We start from the raw sequence: 20,103 nt of genomic DNA on the forward strand, positions 1-20,103 counted from the left end.
ATAGCGGAAGAGCCCGATGTGGGGCTCGATCCCATAATGCCAGGATCACGCCCTGAGCCGAAGGCAGACACTTAACCGCTGTGCCACCCAGGCGCCCCCCTATTGTTCATGTTTCATTCAAGTAATGGACTGGGCTAAGGCAGCTGTCTTAGATTTTTTAATCTCAAGCAAGAACATTCTGCTTACTCTCAGTAAATAATTGCTTTTCTGTTTCTAAAATGAAAATGCCACAAAAACAAGAAATGTTAGAGAATAATAAGAAATTAAATGCCAAAAAATCAGGATGCCTGGGTGGCTAAGGTCATGATCCTGGGGTCCTGGGAGGGAGCCCCACATTCGGCTCCCTGCTCAGCAGGGAGCCTGCTTCTCCCTCTCCATCTGCCGCTCCCCCTGCTGCTTGTGCTCTCTCTCTCTCTGCCAAATAAAATAAAATCTTTGAAAAAAAACAAAAAACCAGAATAATTGACTAGGAATAGTTATGCTTCTTCTGAGTAACCCAAATATACTTTAGACACAAAATGTTAGCTAATATCTGCTGAGAAGTAAATGCCAATATATGAATTCACTTAAGAGACTAGCTGATCATTAGCTGTGGTTTTGCGGTCTGGTAGACTGCCTATATTAGGACAGAAACTGTCCTGTGAAATAATAGTTATCTATTAGATACAGCTGGGAGATACTACGGAAGGAATACTAGTATTCAGTTTAATTTTTGCTTGAATTTAACAAATAAGCAGAATGAAATGGTAAAGCGCAGATAAATCTTTCTTTACTACAAGAAATATTAGTTCTTAAAAGATTCTTATAAAGTGAAGGACAAAAGATGTTAAGAAATACTAATTGTGATTCAATTTTGAACTGTCAGTTGACCCCCTGCTGTGAAAGGATGAAATTGGCATTCTCATACTTTCACCTCTTGATTTCATTGTATTTGTACTGTCGAGGTTTATAAAGCCAGGAATCAGTTTAAACAGCTAATTAATTACAGCTCAAGAGAGAATTAGTGAAATATAACTTCAATCAGAAGAAATTACCAGAATATAAAAGCAGTTAAACAGAAGGTAAAAATCTGGAAAACATGAAAAAAGACATGAACTAGAATGAGACATACATAACTTATACATAATATCCAACCAGAATTTCTGAAAGAAAGATTAAACCATGAGGTCGGGGTCATAGTCAAAGAGATGGAGAATTTTTCTGAATTGTTGAAAGACAGGAACGATCAGATTTAGGTAGCACACAGATCCTAAGCAGGATAAAGAAGACAAATTTTTCTGGAAGAAGATATGCCTTTTGAGCTGCAGACCCAACCGTGCAGTACTATGCAGTCTTAAAGATTTTTCTCTGCCTCCTCTCCCAAGATTTGTCCGATATCCCTATGGGAGGAAGGGAGGAAGGAGCATGGGGGTCGGAAAAACCTAGTCCAGGTTCACATTCGGTAGGGGCGCAGTGTACCAGTAACAATGTCCACAAAATGAATAGAATGTCCCTATATGCCCCAGAATAATACCGAACATGGAACAATCCCTCAGAACTCGAAATAGTAATAATAGCTATTATTATTAAGCACTTAATAGAGGAAGTACTGACTCGTTTGTGGCCCCACCTTCTTAAAGGTTGTGATAAAAGTATCCTTTAACACATTTTCAGGTGGCTCCTCTTACTAACTGCCCCCAAGCCCATGGACTCCAGGTTAAGGCAGAGTAATTTAACTGTTTGCCAGAAACTTTATCTAATTAATTCTCACAATTCCCAGAGTACAGATGAAGAACCTGAGGTTAGAAGATGCTTGAAGCAGGGGTGCCTGGGTGGCACAGCAGTTAAGCATCTGCCTTTGGCTCAGGGTGTGATCCCGGCGTTATGGGATCAAGCCCCACATCAGGCTCCTCCGCTATGAGCCTGCTTCTTCCTCTCCTACTCCCCCTGCTTGTGTTCCCTCTCTCGCTGGCTGTCTCTATCTCTGTCGAATAAATAAATAAAATCTTAAAAAAAAAAAAAAAAGATGCTTGAAGCCGAACTAGGAGGCAAGGTGTAACTTTGTGTCTCAAAAGTCTAAACTTTGAGCCATTGCCAGTGTTTCTCAAAGCATACAACAGTACCTCCTGTGTTAAAATCATGCAGGACTGTTCCTAGGAACGTATTTGACTTATTTTCTGCCAACACAATGGAGCAGGGGTTAGAAAACTGAGACTACCTACATTGACTAGGTCTGACTGTTTCCATCAATTCTTTTGAAAAATATTTTTCTGACACATATGCCCATTGTAGAAAAAAGAAAAAAATGCTGGAAACTATTAATAAGATCATTTAAATCACCTGTGATTCCACCAGGTAACAAAAAACATTACTAATATCTAGTGTATTTCCTTCTACTCAAACATATCACAAATTTGTATTATTCTGCTTTGTAACTTTTGCTTTCACTTAATATGTTGAAAATACTTCCCCATACTATTCAAAACAAGAATTTCTAACTTCTATATACTGCTACATTGTAATCAACCTATGGAATGGCCTATACAGCTGGGGATCCCAGGACGTCCAAGGGAAGGGAAAGCATGAAGGAAAGGTTCTGATTTGAAAGGGAATCGGCCCTAGCAGGGTGGCTGCGAGAGAAATAGTGGTACAGGGGGCTCCTGGAATGGAATCTGGTTTATGGACTTTGAAAGCGGTCTCTGATGCTGAAGTTTTCCTTTTCTGTGATAGCCTAAAGTCTTCAATCACCATCCAAGCCACTAGAATCTAGGATCTATGGTGCTCTATGCGGGCATGATGAGAGGGTCTATGGGAGAGTCTGTGTTAGGTTAGAAGCTTTTGGCTTCTAGGCAGTTTCCGTATGATCTCCTATCCTGTGTATCGCCATGTTACAGGATTCAAGGAGCATTTTATATTTTTAAACATGTAAAGTCTTACCCTATACTTTACTGCTTTAGAAAGAAAACAGGGGCACCTGCCTGGCTCAGTAATGCTCCATCTCTGTGGAGCATGTGACGCTTGATCTCTGGGTTGTGTGTTTGAGCCCCGCTTTGGGTGTAGAGATTACTTAAGAATAAAATCTTAAAAAAATAAACTGATGGCATGTACTATTTTAAAGATTGCTCTTAAAAGAAAAAAAAAACCTTTTGTCTTTTTAGGAAAGGGCCTTCCTCTAAAGACAAACCCTTCTCACAGAGAACTTTTATCCCACACAAGGAGATAACCACTCTCATCAACCAAGGAAGCAATCATTCCAGGTTGTTTTGGGTTGCTTGCCAATCTCAATGACCAGTCCCTGGAGCTGTCCAAGGTTTTACTTCTTGCTGTTCCTGTTGTTCCTGGCCCCCTTAATCATACAAAGAGGCAGCAGAGTAAGGAAGAAGAGTGCTGACTCTGGAGTCGGACTGCCTGGGTTTGATCTCAGCACCAGCACTGGACAGCTGTGTGATCTTGAGCAGTCAAGTAACATTTCTGGGCCTCAGTTTCCTCATCTGTCAAAACAGGGATGGTAACAATAGAATACCTAATTTATAAGGTTATTCTGAGGATTTAATCAGTTGCTCTTGTGAAAGTGTTTGTAATAGTGCTTGGCAAATAACAATGAATCTTTGGCTTCCCTAATTTCTACCATAAATGGATTTTAAACTGAAGTTATTTGTCTCCTTAGCACTTTTGCTTTTGTAAATATTACCCTGGCAATCAGGAATACAGAATACAAGAGCATGAAGAGGTGGAAAGAGTGTGACTTACGGTGCCTGCTCTTGGCTTTGCCATGAACCAAGCTGTGTGACCCTTGTTAACTGACTTCTCTGACTTCACTTTCCTCCTCTGTAAAATGAAGGACCTGAACTTCAGTAAATAACCTCTATGCGTTTACTATTCTGCGACTCTCATTCCCTGTTCAACACTCAATTCAGTGACTTGGCTTCCCTGTTTGTAAACTGTAAAAATATTTGGCACCTACCACTAGCCGGAAGGTTATAGCTGGGGAGTAGACAGGAGATTGAGGAGTCACTCCTTAGTGGTACCAAACGACCCGGACCTAACGTCTGCGAGGGACCCAGGCAGAGAGTGGCATTAGCACTTCTGCAGAGCCTAAACCCTGCCACACTCACCCGAAGGAGCTGTCACGTTTTTTTGTTGAAAACCCCGTTCTGTTGGGAAGATTATTGGGTCGCGGTCTCCCAAGGACACGGAAACCTTTGATCAAGAGGCTCGAGCGGCTCAGTACGAGGCGTGAGTTAACGAGAGCTGTGCCAACCCTCTTTTGGCCGTGTCGCCGCTTCCCATCCACGCTGTAGGAGGGACTCTCTCTGCGAGAAGACCAAACCCCCCTCCTCCAGTGTCTGCGATGGGTGTCCCCGCGCCGCGCACCCCCCTCCCTCCAGCCCCTCCTTCCTGGCTGCCATAGAAACCGGCCTACGAGGTCCGGGCCCGCGTCCCGGCGCCTGACCAGCCCTCGGCCCCCTCCCCCGGGCCAGCCCCCCGCTCCCGATTGGTCCTCCGGGAAACGCTGCGGGGCGCCTCTGTACCCTCCGCAGAGCCCGGGCCGGGGCCAGCGGGCGGGGTTTGCCGGGGCCGCTGTGGGTCAGGTCGGCTGTCCCTGACAGCTCGGGAACACTCTCGCGCGGCCGCGGCGCCCGCAACCCACGCACCCACCGCGCCGCGCGCACTCCAGCGCCAACCGCCCGGAGCTTCTGGCCCCGCGCCGCCGAGCCAGTGAGCCGGGCTCGCCACGAAGGTAAGCGAGGGCCGCGGGGCTCGCAGCCAGCCCCCCCACGCGCCCGCCTCTCCTTCGCCAGGTTGCTGACCTGGGGGGGGGGGGGCGGGCCTGCGAGCGGCGCCCTTGACCCCGGCGAGCCGAGGGGCAGACGGAAACAAGACTGCGGGCGGGGCGGGGGGCGAGCTGGGGTCAGGAGAAGGGTAGGAGCTCCGGGGAGGGGGGGGCCTCTCGGGCCGCCCGGCGCGCGCGAGCAGGGGGCTTCGGAGCGGGAGGCGCGGGTGCCGGTGCCGGTGCCTGTGCGGTGTGTGGAGCCCCTGGGTCTGGGCGCGCGTGTGTCCCCGCGACCCGGCGCCGTGCTGGCCCCGCGTGGGGGTGCGCGCCCGCACCCCAGCCCGGGAGGACGGCTTCGCGCCTCACCCGGCGCACACCTGGCGCGGGAGCGGAGCCCCAGGGCGCGAGCCCAGGTGTGGACAGTTTGTACCGAGCGCTGGGGACTGGCAGTGAGGGCAGTGACAGCGAACAGCTGTGGCCCAGCACACCCCATACCACGACGCTCCCTAAAGAATCGTGCTTCTTTTGAAGACTGCACAAGTAAGGAAGAACCTCGTCTCCTCTTCCCGGGGGGCCCTTCAGGAATATTAGGAGTTCCAGGATGGCCAGGAAAGGATGGCAACGGGGTCTTTAAAATATCGTTTGTGGTCAGCTTTTGCGTGCCTGAGACAACATCTGGGCAGTTGGAGAGGTTGCTCTTAGGGCAGCAACGATTCAGTCGTCTGCACTTTTTTCTTCCCTTCCTTCCCTCCCTCTTCGTCCCCTCCTTGCCTCTCCTCCCCCTACCCCCATGCACCCTCCCCCCGTTTTCGTCCTCCAGAGTTTAGTAGACAAGAGGGCTCTCTGTTAGATCCACCCTCCCCCACCCCATTCCTCATCCCGTTTCAAAATGCGAGCAAATGAACCACATTCTAAGCTCTTACTCGTGCAATTCAGACAAGTTTGGAAATTAAACAAATCGCGTTTGCACTTGAGACCGCGGGAATCCAAAAGGGAAACAAACAAAACCAGACTGAAAAATCTATTCCAAGTTAAGTCAAGATTTCAAGGGGGAATCTAAAAGGAATATTTGTTTATGGCAAAATGGTGTGTGTGTGTGTGTGTGTGTGCGCGCGCGTGTTAATGTTTGAAAAATATGTATCACTCAAGCTTGCATCATCAGTATTCAATGTGATTCACAGAAGCGCTTCAAAAGATGGTTTCTGTTAGTGTTGCAAAAGCACTTCTAATTTTGGTTACCATGGTAACCGAAGAAGTCGCCCCGCACCGTTGAGACGCTGCCTGGCTGGAAACAGGAACTGTTCTTGAGATCTGCTCATGTCCCCTCATGTCACCATGGTAATAATAATTGAGCTTATAAGATACTTGTTTCTTTTCCTTAAAGTACTAAAAGCCCAGGCATGTTGTTTTTAAATTTTATCTTTTCAGAGTTTGCAATTTGTGAGACAGACTTCCCTCTCAGACAACTGAGTGTAAACACTGCCCTCCAGCCAATCAGCCCTGCTGGCCCAGCTCTCTTCCCACAGCTCACTGCACTAAGGGGAGAAGTATGAAGGAGGAGAGTGTTTGATGTTAAAGGAATCCTGGCCTGGCACCACATCTCCCTCCCCATTTAGCATTTAAATCTGGAGTCCTAATTAGCTCTCTAATTAGGAGATGGGGGAATGTGGGTGGGGGTCCCAGAAGGAGGCCAGTGGGGGAAAAGCTAAGTCCTGCTCTCCTTGGACTCCTGTTTTTTTGTGCTGTTGAATTTGCCTCATGGGTTTATTTCTGGCGTGACCACTGTTCAGTGGTAAGCCTGGAAAACCCTTATGAGAGGCCTCCTTCTGTGTTAGGAAAAAATGTGGATTGGATATTTAGTTTGAGGTGTGTGCTTTTTCCTATTAACTAAACTGCATTTAAAGTAAAGGCAGGTTTGTATGAAATCTAAATTTCCTGGTAATAACTACAGGTAGGCCATAGAGCCCTCTATGCTCTTTGTTTAAGCCTTAGGTTTTCAGTTAAGATGGATTCATCTGGGGGCAGCAGTGGCATCATTCAGATACTTTCATTAGCAAATGTCGGTGACTTTAAAGAACGATAATTCTTTACACATCCACGATTCCTGAGCAATGAGTCCTGTAAGATCAATTTTGTACATTGATGGCACATGACTGGAAAATTTGAAAGCCTCTAGACTTACAGTTTTAAAAGAAGAAAGAAATATTTCTTCCTAGTTAATGTTTTTCAGCCAAAAGATAGTTTCATTTTGAGAAATTTAAAAATTAAAATATAATGTGAAATCCAACTTCATTTTTTGAATCTCATTACAGTATTTCACTAAGGACTAAAAAGCCTTAATTCATTGGCTCCTTTCTTTCAGTTGTTGAGAGGACCAGTTGCTTATAAAATTAGTTTCATTCTATTGTTGTCACTACCTATTGTCATTCTAGAAAAAGTTTTCTGGAATTGAAGTTATATATTTCAAGAGAAGAAAGTATTCAAATTACTTATGAAGGCAATAGTCTACAATTTGATTAAGCAGATCACAGCTTCTAAAATTATTTTCTCCCAAGAACTTCAAAGATAGCTCAGCCAGTATTATACAGTATAGTGTGGAAAATTAACCAGTTCTCCAGATGAGCAAGTTGCATTCAAAAGACTCAAGTCATTTCAGCTAACCACATGGAAAATTAAGAGACAAAAATACATGAGAGTCATCCAAGACTTAGAGAAAAATCAGGATGAGAAGATAGACAAGGTAGGAATGGTGAGAAGAATTTAAGATTAGAGAGAAAAATAAAACTGTAGGGAAAAGGAGTCTTCAGGGAGCAGAACACACACAGATTAAGGGAAAGAGAATCAAAGAGAAAAAGTCAGGTGCAAAGAGAGTTGCACAGAAACAAGCAGACACACAAAACCAAGACAGAGAGCAGGAAACTTAAAAAGAACTCTTCGTCTTCCAAGGAGAAGAGAGAGCTTGATGCTTTTCCAGAAAGCCCAGGTATCCCATTTAGCAAACTCCTCTGACTTTGTCAGAGAACCTGGGAGGCCTGAGCAGCAGATCTGGGTGCACGCTGGCCCACCGCCTCCTCTTGCACTCAGGCTGGGACATGAGGCAGCTTTCCCTTCTCCAGGCCTGCCACAGGAGCTGCTCACCATGCTGTCTTCCCAGTCCTTACGTCACCGAGAAAGCCTACATCTCCATTTGTTGGCCTCATTTACTGGAAATAATTTGTAGACACACTTGATTATGTAATTGTAATTTTTTACTTTAAATTACAAGTTTTGACTTTTAAAAATTGCTTGTCATCAAATAACGCATTCATCTAATTTTATGAATTAGAGCATTTTAAAAGATTCTAACAAAAATCACAGTCCCCCTCCTCGGGTACAGTCACTCTCTGCTCTTGGGTGTTTGATCACTTATCTCCATATTTCCGAGTAATTTGCTTATGTAGCTGGTCTTGATTTATCAGCTTTAGACAGCATCTATGTGCTTTTTCTTATTGTAGGGGTGGATACAGCTCTCTCACTCCACCCCTTCCAACTTCCCTCCCTTTATTTTTGCAACATAGTTGGTGGAAAGAAATCAGCCAGGGCACCGTTGGCATAACCTTTTATTTGAAAATGCCAGGCACGGGAAGGCCCTTAACAGCATCTGGCTTGGGGCAGGAGGGGTAAATGTTTCCTAGGACTTTAGCCAGATCAGCCAAAGTTCAGTGATCAAGGATGGCTCTCGGGAAGATGGAGGAATTGCTCTCACAGATTAGCACCCATTGTTTGCATAATTTGGGTTTTATACAAAGGAATGAGGAGGAAAAGTCAGGGGCTAAGTCTTTGAAGAAAGGTAAGGAGCCAGAGCTGCAGGGGACAAGGCCTTTTTTGAATGACTTGGTTGCTGCCCTTGGAATCCTGCATGCTGCCAGGCCATTTTGCATTCCATTTGTTTCCTTACCACTTTCTGTCTTTTGAAAATGATCAGTGCTCTCACTCATACAGGGTCATACCTTTAGCTCTACTAATAGTTCTTTTTTTTAAAAAAGATTTTATTTATTTATATGACAGAGAGAGAGGCAGCGAGAGAGGGAACACAAGCAGGGGGAGTGGGAGAGGGAGAAGCAGGCTTCCCTCTGAGCAGGGAGCCTGATCTGGGCTCGATCCCAGAACGCCGGGATCATGACCTGAGCCAAAGGCAGACGCTCAACGACTGAGCCCCCCAGGCGCCCCTCTATTAATAGTTCTTATACTCTGTGCATTTGCTTTATGGGACATGTGGGTTTTAAAATGTAAATTAAAGCACAAAGACAGCAAATTTTCTGTAGACTAATCAATGATGTGATCCCCAAGCCTAAAATGATGAGGCTTCTTTCATGCCAACTATTGGTAACATGCAAGGTAAATATTTCTCTAGAATGTAGTCTTGTTCACCCTCTCGTTTTGCAGGTGAGGTAACAAATCCAGAGATATTAAGTGTGGGGTCATTTCTCCTGACTCCATGCTGGGCGTGGCACCTAATGTGGGGCTTGAACTTACCACCCGGAGATCAAGACCTGAACTGAGGTTAAGTGTCAAACACTTAACCAACCAAGCCACCCAGGCGCCCTCTCTTGACTCCCTTTTAAACACTCCTTCTTTCACCTTCTCTCTCCTTGTCTACCTTGTCTTATATTCCTTTTCTTTTTTAAAATCTTTTTTCTTTATTAGAAAGAAAGATTAGGGGTGCCTGGGTGGCTCAGTTGGTTGAGTGTCTGCCTTTGGCTTGGATTGAGGTCCAGGCGTCCTTGGATCAAGCCCTGCCTGCATAGAGCCCCACGTTGGGCTCCCTGATCAAAGGGAAGTCTGCTTCCCCCTCTTGCTCTGCCGCTGCCCCTACTTGTGCTCTCTGTCAAATAAATAAATAAAATCTTTAAAAAAAAAAAGGAAGATTATACTTCTCTATTATAAACTATGTATTATAAAACTATATATTCTAGAGATAGCAAGAAATAGTGGTTGTCTTATTTACATTTTTTAAAAGAATTTTTTTAAAGATTGTATTTATTTGAAAGAGAGAGAGAGAGGAGAGCATGAGCTGGGGGGTGTGTGGTAGGGGCAAGGAAGGAGCAGAGAGAAAGGGACAAGCAGACTCCCGGCTGAGCCACGGAGTCTGACAGGGGGCTGGATCCCATGACCCTGAGATCACGACCTGAGCCAAAACCAAGAGTCAAATGCTTTAAACGACTGAGCCAACCAGGCGCCCCAAGTCTTATTTACTTTAAAAAAAAATTTTTTATAGTTGACATACAGTGTAATATTAGTTTCAGGTGTACAATATAGTGAGTCAGCACTAACATACATCACCCAGTGCTCATCCCAAGCGCCCTCTTTAATCCCCATCACCTGTTTAACCCATCCCCACACCCACCTCCCCTCTGGTAACCATCAGTTTGTTCTCTATAGTTAAGAATCTGTTTCTTGGTTTCTCTCTCTTTTTTCTCCCCTTTGCTTGTTTGTTTTCTTTCTTAAATCCCACATATGAGTGAAATCCTATGGTATTTGTCTTTCTCTGACTGACTTAGTTCACTTGGCGTTATACTATCTAGCTCCATCCATGTTGTTGCAAATGGCAAGACTTCATTCTCTCTTATGGATGAAGAATATTCCATTTTATATATGCATACTATTTCTTCTTTATCCGTTCATCTACTGATGGACACTTGGTCTGCGTCCATGATCAGGCTACTGTAGATAAAGCTGCTATAAACATAGAGGGTGGCTGTATCCCTTTGAATTAGTGTTTGTTTGGTTTTTTGTTTTTTGTATTTTGGGGGTTATTACCCACTAGTGCAATTCCTGGATTGTAGGGTAGTTCTATTTTAACTTTCTGAGGAACCACCATACTGTTTTTCAGAGTGGCTGCACCAGTTCACATTCCCACCAACAGTGCATTTTTCTCCACATCCTCTCCAACACTTGTTTCTTGAGTTGTTGATTTTAGCCATTCTGACAGGCATGAGAGCTACACATCTCATGTAGTTTTGACTTGCATTTCCCTGACGATGAGTGATGTTGAGCATCGTTTCATGTGTCTGTTGGCCATCTGTCTGTCTTCTTTGGAGAAATGTCTGTTCACGCCTCCACCCATTTTTAAATTGGATTATTTGTTTCTTGGATGTTGAGTTGTATAAGTTCTTTATATATTTTGGATACTAACCCTTTCTTGGGCATGTCATTTACAAATATCTTTTCCGACTCCAGTAGGTTGCCTTTTAGTTTTGTTGATTGTTTCCTTCGCTGTGCAGAAGCTTTTTATTCTGATGTAGTCCCAATAGTTTATTTTTGCAGGTGGTCAAATCTTAATTCTGGAAATAGCTTCCTGCGTTTGAATCCTGGCTCTGTGACTCACTTACTCCGTAGGTGACCTTGGGCATGTAATTTGATCTCTGTGGTCACCTTTCTTGGGCATAATAACAGCACCTACGTTCTAGGATTATTTTAAGAATTAAATGAGTTGGTTCATGTAAAACTCTTAGAGTGGTCCCTGGCACACAATAAATGTCATCATTGCTAGTATTATTGTCAAAAATACAGAAATGAATGTTAAAATGATAGAAATAATCATTTATAATTCTATCTCTAATCCTATCTTTAGTTCCAGCCAGAGAGATTACAATGGTTAACATTTCAAAGGGTTGTTGTTGTTGTTGTTGTTTTGTAGTTAAAAACAAAACCAAAAAATATTGAGATATTGTTCATAAATTTTATTTGTTGCTCTTTCCACTTATCTTTATGTTTTGCTCTTTTCTCCCATGTTTTTGGACAGTCAGTATTCTTCTGTATGGCATATTTGTTTTCTGTATTGATCCTAACACAGAGCCTTACAAATTACATTCTCAATAAGTACTAATTGTCTGGGAAACCAACCTTTCTTCTGGACCCTTTGGGCTTGGGACTGGTGTAAAGAGAGGTCCTTCCATCATGAATTTGAGAAGCCCCCCCCCCCCGCAGCTAAGACCGATCTTATCTTTTCCTATGCAGTAAAAACATTCTGGAAATGGTACCTGAAAAGTGTGGACACAGCAGAATGAAGGAATACTCATGTGGGAAGATGATGGACAAGTATGGGGGTGACAGGGCAAGAACCAGAAGGGAAATAGTGAGGCATGACTCTGTGGGGCCACCAAGGTGGGAGGTGTGGGTCTCTGTACAGCACAGCAGAGGCCAAAAGAAACGTAGGTCTGATGTTTTGGTTTTTCCTTGCAACCTCAGAGATTAGGTGAGGCTGGGAAGCCAGTGAGAAAGCTTCTGTGTATGGACATCTCCTAAAGGCTATCCTGCGTTGACCTCCCCGATCTCCTCCTGGGAGATCTGACCCAGTTTGGCTCTTCCACAGTCCGTGGCAGTCACCTGCCTGCTTTACTCACACAGGACATGTGTGGGCAGAAACAGCCACTTAGCAACACTTTCCGGGTTTTGGAATTAAACCTTGAGCAGCCCCAGTGAGGATTCATGCCTCCTAAGAGCACTGCACGGAGCATTGTGGCAAATTTGTGTTAGTGGGTTTGTGTTCTGTCCAGTTGCACATGCCAGAGCATTGCTGTCTCCCCAATAAGCAGAGACGATATTCAGAAGAGCGTGGGCTGCGTGGCCGGCTTTGGCTAGAGCCTGTCATAGGTACTTTAGAAGGTAAAGAAGAATACTTCTGTCTTGCCTGAATTTGGGCTTCCCTGGGAAGCCTCTATCTGTGTAGCACATCTCATCCACGTGAAAACCACTGTGTGGGGATTTGGTGATTTGGTGATTAGTGTCTGCCAAGGAAAGTAAAAAAAGATTTGCCAAAGCTCTGAAACAATTGCATTGGTTAATACCTATAGAAAACAGGCCGTCACACTTTTAGAGGTTACTATCTAGCCATGCTAAGTAAGGAGACTCTTGGCTTACACCTGCTTGTCACACTGCTAGCATAGTCGGTGAGAGTTGCAAATCGGTGACTTAAAATCTTTTGTTCACGATGTTAGATTATTTCGTGAAAGTTGTCCATCGCAACAGAGACCAAGACTCAAATACAGAATGTTAGTTCCATTCTTGGCTAACAAAATGCATTCTGATTGTGTTTATTTAATCATGAAGATTTCTTTTAAAGCCTTTTAAACTTTTCTGAGCCTCTGGTTTAGACAAATACGCCTTGGCCATAATCAGCGCCACCAGTGCTGAGCTGCTGTAGAAAGCACAGAGGTACAGACTTGCCCACCTTTATCTTGCTCACAGTCAGTGGCCCATTTTTATTTTTATTTTTTATTTTTTTTTTAAAAGATTTTATTTATTTATTTGACAGAGAGAGAGACAGCCAGCGAGAGAGGGAACACAAGCAGGGGGAGTGGGAGAGGAAGAAGCAGGCTCCCAGTGGAGGAGCCTGATGCGGGGCTTGATCCCAGAACCCCCAGTCCCAGAACGCCAGGATCACGCCCTGAGCCGAAGGCAGACGCTGAACGAGTGAGCCACCCAGGCGCCCCTCAGTGGTCCATCTTTAAATATCACATTTCACTTTCTGTTTCCCTGACCTACGTTTCCTTACCTTAGTGCTTGCTTACTCACAGGGGCAAATTCCTTCAGGTCTCATCTGCTTCAGGGAGTTTTCCCTACACTTTCACGACACCCCAGATGTTGTCTGGGCGCTTACTCTCCTGTACACATCTCTAGCCAGGTGCTCTGTACATTATATTTAAATGACCATTGACATAAAGTAAGTAGGCAGGCACTTAAAAATAATGTGTGCTGAGCTGAACATTTCATTGATGTTGATGGTGTATTCCATAGTAGAGAAAGAGGGTGGGAATGAGGGCAAGAACGCAGGGGAGAATGAGCTTTTGTTCATCCTCCTTCTCTCTAGCAGCATCTGTTTAGTGGGATTGCCTGTGACGTGCATGGCTGCCGCTCGTGAGAGCAGATGTAGCGGCGGCATCTGCTGTGTTGAGGTGCAGGCCCTGAGGTCAGATGGGCCTGAGCTGGAAATCGAACTGATGTTTATTCCGTGTACAACTTTGGACAAGCCACCAAGTCCTTCTTAAGTTTAGTTTCTTCATTGGAAACATGAAGGTAAGTGCAGGCACCTTTCAGGACTGTTGTAAGGATTAAGGAAAATCTGTATCAACTAATTGGAACAAAATAATAATAGCTATTCTAAGTAAAAAATGCTTTCGGCTGCAAGGAATAAAAGAACTTTTCTTTTTTTTTTCTTAAAGATTTTATTTATTTATTTGACACAGAGAGACAGCCAGCGAGAGAGGGAACACAAGCAGGGGGAGTGGGAGAGGAAGAAGCAGCCTCCCAGGGGAGGAACCTGATGTGGGGCTCGATCCCAGAATGCTGGGATCACGCCCCGAGCCGAAGGCAGACGCTTAACGACTGCGCCACCCAGGCACCCCGAAAACTTTTCTGCCTAGCTATAAGAAGTTTATTTTCACATAGAAAAAAGCTCTAAAAGGTGTATTAATCAGCCCAAGATGCCATAAACTGGGAGGCTTAAACAACAGCAATTGATCTTCTCACAGTTCTGGAGGCTGAGAGTCTGAGATCAGGGTGCCAGCATGGTGGGTTCTGATGAACACTGTCTTCCTGGCTTTTAGATGGCCACATTCTTGCTGTGTCCTCACAAGGCAGAGAGAGGGGGTGGGGCGAGGGAGCTCTCTGGTCTCTTCTTATAAGGACACTAATCCCCTCAAGGAGGCCCCACCCTTGTGATCTCATCTAAACCTAAACCCTGTCTCTAAATACCATCACCCTGGGGGTTAGGGCATCAACATATGGATTCTGGGGGAAGACACGATTCATACACAGCCTCAGGTTATGGTAGCTTTGGTTGTGCTGCCCCCAGAGACCTGGTTTATTGCTGTCTTTCTGCTCTGCCATTCTTCCTCCTACTCTCATATTTATCATTTCACTGTTTTTAGTTGACCACTACACCTCGAGACAAGGTCCACACAGGAAGAAAGGGAAAGGGGTGTGCTGGTTACTTGGTGTAAGCCAAGAGCCTCCTTACTTAGCATTGCTATATAGTAACCTTTGAGAGTGTTATGCCGTGTTTTACCAGGAAGCACAAATTATCAGACATCCCTTACTAAGGTCCCATTCTCCAGAGTTGTGGCTCCTGGCCCGCGCTAGTTGTGGGAGAGAAGGAGAAAGTGGGCTTTCCAGCTTCTGTAGCAGAAGAAGTCAAAGAAGGGAGAAAAGAGTTAGTAAAGATGGTGAGTGAGCCAGCCCGTAGTGTTCGCCACACTGTCACTTATCGATAGGGTGCCCGTATGTCCCCATATGCCAGGGGCAGCCCTGGTTAACACCTGTTGTCCCAGTGTGATTATTAATAGCAACCTTCTGTTCTCAGAAGTGTCCTGGTTTGAATGACAAATTCTGTGTTCACTCTACTTATTGACCACTTGCTGCTTACCGTAGGCTCTCGTTAAATCGTTAAATCGTGGTTACGGATTAAAAAAAGATAGAATGCAACCGTAAGATACATAATAAGCCAGGATTACATGTGGTGAACGCCTGTGTGGTACAGGCAGCAGACGTGTTGGGTTTACAGGAAAGAGAAATGCGTGAATCAGTAAATGAGTTGAGGTGAGCTGATTGGGGTGGAGATGAAGTATAGGGGGAGATGTGACACCATGGCATGAGAAAGAAATGGATTTGGCACAGTTTGCAAGATGGAAAAGTTTATGTGCCAGGACTTGCTTTGAAAAGACCAACAACAGGGGTCCTTGGGTGACTCAGTCGGTTGAGCACCCAACTCTTGATTTCGGCTCAGGTCCGTGAGATTGAGCCCCATGTCAGGCTCCATGCTCAGCATGGCGTCTGCTTCACCCTCTCCCACTGCTCCTCCCCCCACTCATGCTTGGTTGCTCTATTTCTGAAATAAATAAATAAAATCTTAAAAAAAAAAGACTAACAACAAATGTTTTAATGCTGCTTTTGTTTGAGCGATGAACACTTTGTAATATGGGATACAATACAAAGATAGTGATTTGGCCCAAGAGTATTTTGAAGACTTACGACACAAAATAAAAAGCCATTAGTATATTAAGTCAAATAGACTTTTCTGCCATCACAAAATTTATCAGAGAAATTTTGCATATGCAAAGAAACATTGGTTTCTAGATTATCGTCTTGCGGAGCATGTGGTAGTGTGACCTTGAGCTGTTTAGTAGTGAAGTCCTCTTTAATCAAGAGAAAATATTTGTATCTTCCACATTTTCTTTTGAGTTGATTTGAAATGAAAATATTTACTTAGTTGTTTATTTTATTTTCCTTAGCTTGGTTTTAAAATCCCAACAATTTGTTTTACATATTCATTCATTCTGTTGGGCTGGTTCGTGGGCTGACATAGTGGAAATAAACAAAATAAAGAAATTTGGTTCTTGTCTTGTCCCTGGCCACTAACCAGTAAGACTCCTTCTTCTCTGGATCTGTTTCTCGAATACAAAATGAGAGATTAAATAATCCTGTGGCTCCTCGACTTTGTGTTCCTAAGAGTCCATGAGTGTGTTTGGTTCATCAAGGGAAACCGCGAAACAGCCAGTCTGCTTGCAGCCTCGGGTCACCTTGGTTTAAGGAGGTGTTGAGAAGTAAGCCTGCAGAGGAAAACTGGCATGAGGCCACGAAGTGCTGAATGTCCATCTAAGCAACTTGCCATTTGTTTTTGGCAGAAGCAAAGCATTTCCTAAACATTGTGGAAGATCAGTGACACTCAGTGGGTTGGAAGGAAGAAAGACAAGGAAGGAAAAGACTTGTTTTATTCCAAGTTCTGAGCTATTTTGCAGTGTTCAATGACTAACATGGTCCAAAGAGCAGTGAGGCTTAGCTCACCTATTTCTGGGTTTGTGTCCTGAGGAGTTCTAATGGCACATCACGGGTCTAATCATTTCGATGCAGTCTGTTGATGGTGGTCCACCACCAGCCCTCCCACTCCCTTTCTGCTGCTAGAGGTATCCCCCACTTTTCAGAGTTCACGTTACACCATTCCGCTGTTACGGAAGATCTACATTGGTACCTGCTTTTGCTAAACTCAATGACATCCGAAAAGGATTTTGGCTTTTAGGGAAAGGGGCAAAAAATGAAAACGCATTCAGCATTGGTTCTGCAGTGAGCTGTTCAAGAGGCAGTGCACCCGGAGCAGTGGCAGAGGCCCCACCGAGCCCCTTCCCTGGGAACTACACTCAGCATCTCAGCCTCACGCCCCAGAGCTTCCAGCTGTGGTCTGTGAGCCACTCTGCTTTATCTCAATTTATTTTGCGCATCCACTAGCAAACTGTGTCCTAAAGTATCAGAAAAGCTCAAGAGGGGTCTGGAAATGCTAAAAAAAAAAAAATCCCATAAAAATTAATTGGCAGTTGCTCCTTTACTTTATGCCATTTCAGCTTATGAAAGGTTTCGCAGGATCCCTCTACTTTCAAAAAGTGGCGGAAACGTGTATCTCCTTTCTAAATGAGATCGCCAATATTCTACGGCCTCATTTTCCTATTACTTTTATTTTTGAAGGGAAAGATTTAGAATCTAGATAATTTGCCTGTTCAGTCATCTCAACCACTTTGTGTTCAGATTTTCTCTGGGGAAGTAATGTTGTCAAAGAGCTGAAGAGAGGAGCACTCGGGTATCATGCCTCCAGTGTCAGGAGTAACCGCACTGCGGACTGTGGCCTTTAAGTTGTCTGTTGTGGTGGTTATCCCAGACCGATGTCTTCAAGGTTCCAAAGACTGTTGGTCCTGACCCGTTCCATGATCCCATCTCTGACCACCTTTAATGTGGTTTGGAATTATTTTGGAATTTTTTTCCTCCTTCTAAATCCTCATCTTTACTTCCTGTCTTATCTTCCCCATTCCTAAAAATTGGTTTCTTTTTATGAAATCTTCCTTACGTAGATTTTGGTTTTCTCAACTTTTCATTTGTCAGATTTAGAATCATCTGCAGAGCCCTCCCTACTTCAGCTAACTGTTGGAAATATTGAAAAAGATTCCTCCTTGTTCCATTCCCAGGACAACTCATTGCCTTGTCCAAGATTGCTCAAAGTGCTGGGCTTCTGTGGCTGTTCTGAACCACTCACAGGTAACAGATGTGCTCATCCCTCTTTTACGAAGATGTTTGCAGTTCCAGTGTCCAGTGAAATTGCAGCAGGTCCGCTTGTATGTGGGTGGTATGGAATACAAGACTAAATATACCCTTTCAAGCATTTTCACACACAGAAACACACAACAGTTGAGATTTCAACTGAAATCCATTAAATTTGTAGATTTTTGAGGGGAGAGTTTATGTCTTCATTCTAGTGAGTATTCCCTTATTAAACATTGTATGTCTTTCCATTTATTAGATCTTCTTTTATGTTTTCCAATAGGCTTTCTTGGGTTTTCATAATTTATGTCTCTCTCAACTCCTTTGTTGGATTTATGCTTAGGTATCTCATGAATTTTATTGCTACTCATGTCAGTGAAGTATGTCTTATTATTTCCTTATCACCAGATTATTATTGGTGAATACAAATGTTATTGAATTTGCACTAATCTTGTCTCCAGCAACACTGTTAAACCTACTTAGTAGTTCTAATGGTTTATGAGTAGGGGCTCTGGGATTTTCTATGTTTAAAAATCTGTGTCTGCAGGGACGCCTGGGTGGGTCAGTTGGTTAAGCATCTGCCTTCGGCTCAGGTCATGATCCCAGGGTCTTAGCAGGGAGCCTGCTTCTCCCTCTCCGTCTGCCACTCCCCCTGCTTGTGCTTTCTCTCTCTCTCAAATAAATAAATAAAATCTTTTTAAAAAATTAAAAAAAAATAAAATCTGTGTTTGCAAATAAGAACAGTTTTATTTCTTCCTTTTCAGTATTTAGTTATTGTCTTCTTTCATTGGATAGAGGCCCCAATAGATGCTGAACAGAAGCAGTGTTAGCAGGCATCCTTGTTGTCTTCCTGACTCTGTAAAGAATGCTTTTAATATTGAGCCACTTAAAAAGATATTTTCTATAGGTTTTGGTAGATAGCCTTAATTTGCTTGAGCAAGTTCCCTTGTACACCTAGCTTGCTAATATTTTTATTAATAATGAGTGTAAAATTTTATCAAATGCTTTTTCTGTATCTCCTGAGATATCCTCTTGCTTTTCTCCTTTGACTGATTTAAACCTACACATCTTCTATTGTTAAGCTATGCTTATATTCTTGGGAGAAATTTTACTCGGGTGAGCTGATATAAATATGTTGCTAGCTTTGATTTAGCACTACTGTTTTATTTTACATTTTTGGTATCTATGTTAGGGAGTGAAATTGGCATATAATTTCACTTTCTTGTACAGTCTGCCAAGCTTTCGACAGGTATTCTATTCCAAAAGAGCCTGAGTTGTGGTTGTAGCTTAAAGTATAATTTGTTTCTTCTGTGGTGTGTACCTAAACTACAAACAGTGGTATCTTTTCTTATTTATTTATAACTTCCTTTGAGGCATTTGGAATCATTTACTAATTATGATAATAATCAAGACTCATTTTGGACTTTCTCTCTATAGATTGTCATTCAAAAGCACAGACTTATCTAGAGCTTCATCAAGTCAGTTTGGACACTTGCCGTGGTGATAACAAGTCCATTACGAAGTTGGGAATAAAGAATAATTAATCTGTGTATTAACTATCGCTGATATTCATCAGGCCCAATGGTTTATCTAAAAACAAAGCACTTTAAAGAATATTTCTTTCTGGGAACGCCTGGGTGGCTCAGTTGGTTAAGCGTCTGCCTTCGGCTCAGGTCATGATCTCGGGGTCCTGGGATTGAGTCCTCCATTGGGCTCCCTGCTCAGCGGGGAGTCTGCTTCTCCCTCTCCCTCTGCCCCCTGCTCATGGTATATCTCCCTCCCATGCTCTCTCTCTCTCAAATAAATGGATAAAATCTTTAAAGAAAAAAAAATACTCCTTTCTGATTCTCCTGCCAGCTTTTGCTACTGTCATGCCTAACCTTGGACTTCATGGCGGCTGCTGGTTCCTTCGAGCATTTTGTTCCACAATGAAATACACCAAATGGAGGCCGCAGGTGCAATCAGGCAGGCTGAGATGCCATGCTGGCCCGGTGACTTTAAGTTTGGACAAATTCCTTAGCCCCTCTAAAATTTTAATTTTTCCATCAGTGCAATGGGAATTTTGATATCTGTCTTACAGAGTTTGTTATAGTGATTAAATCGGTAAGAGCACAGTGTTTGGTATATTGTAAATGCTTAATAAAAGTAGCTTTTAGTATTTTTTCACTGTTAGAATGAATAAAATGATAACAATAATATGTTCACACCAACTAAAAATATGGCTTCTTTCAAATGTCTTTCAACATGGGCTATTAGTTTGTAGATTTAAAGTTTATCTTATAGTGCCT

General features: G+C 43.6%; 1 protein-coding gene across 1 annotated transcript in view; it reads left to right on the forward strand.

Annotated features, from left to right (window-relative positions):
- The first annotated feature begins 4,519 nt into the window (after positions 1-4,519).
- The window catches only part of NIM1K (NIM1 serine/threonine protein kinase), a 61,570-nt gene continuing 45,986 nt past the window's right edge, over positions 4,520-20,103 (forward strand). Inside the window, exon 1 of the mRNA XM_026506906.4 lies at positions 4,520-4,720. The gene's annotated coding sequence lies outside the window, so the exon portion shown is untranslated. The remainder of the gene's footprint in view (positions 4,721-20,103) is intronic.

This window comes from Ursus arctos, unplaced genomic scaffold, assembly GCF_023065955.2.
Source record: "Ursus arctos isolate Adak ecotype North America unplaced genomic scaffold, UrsArc2.0 scaffold_15, whole genome shotgun sequence".
Classification (NCBI taxonomy): domain Eukaryota; kingdom Metazoa; phylum Chordata; class Mammalia; order Carnivora; family Ursidae; genus Ursus; species Ursus arctos.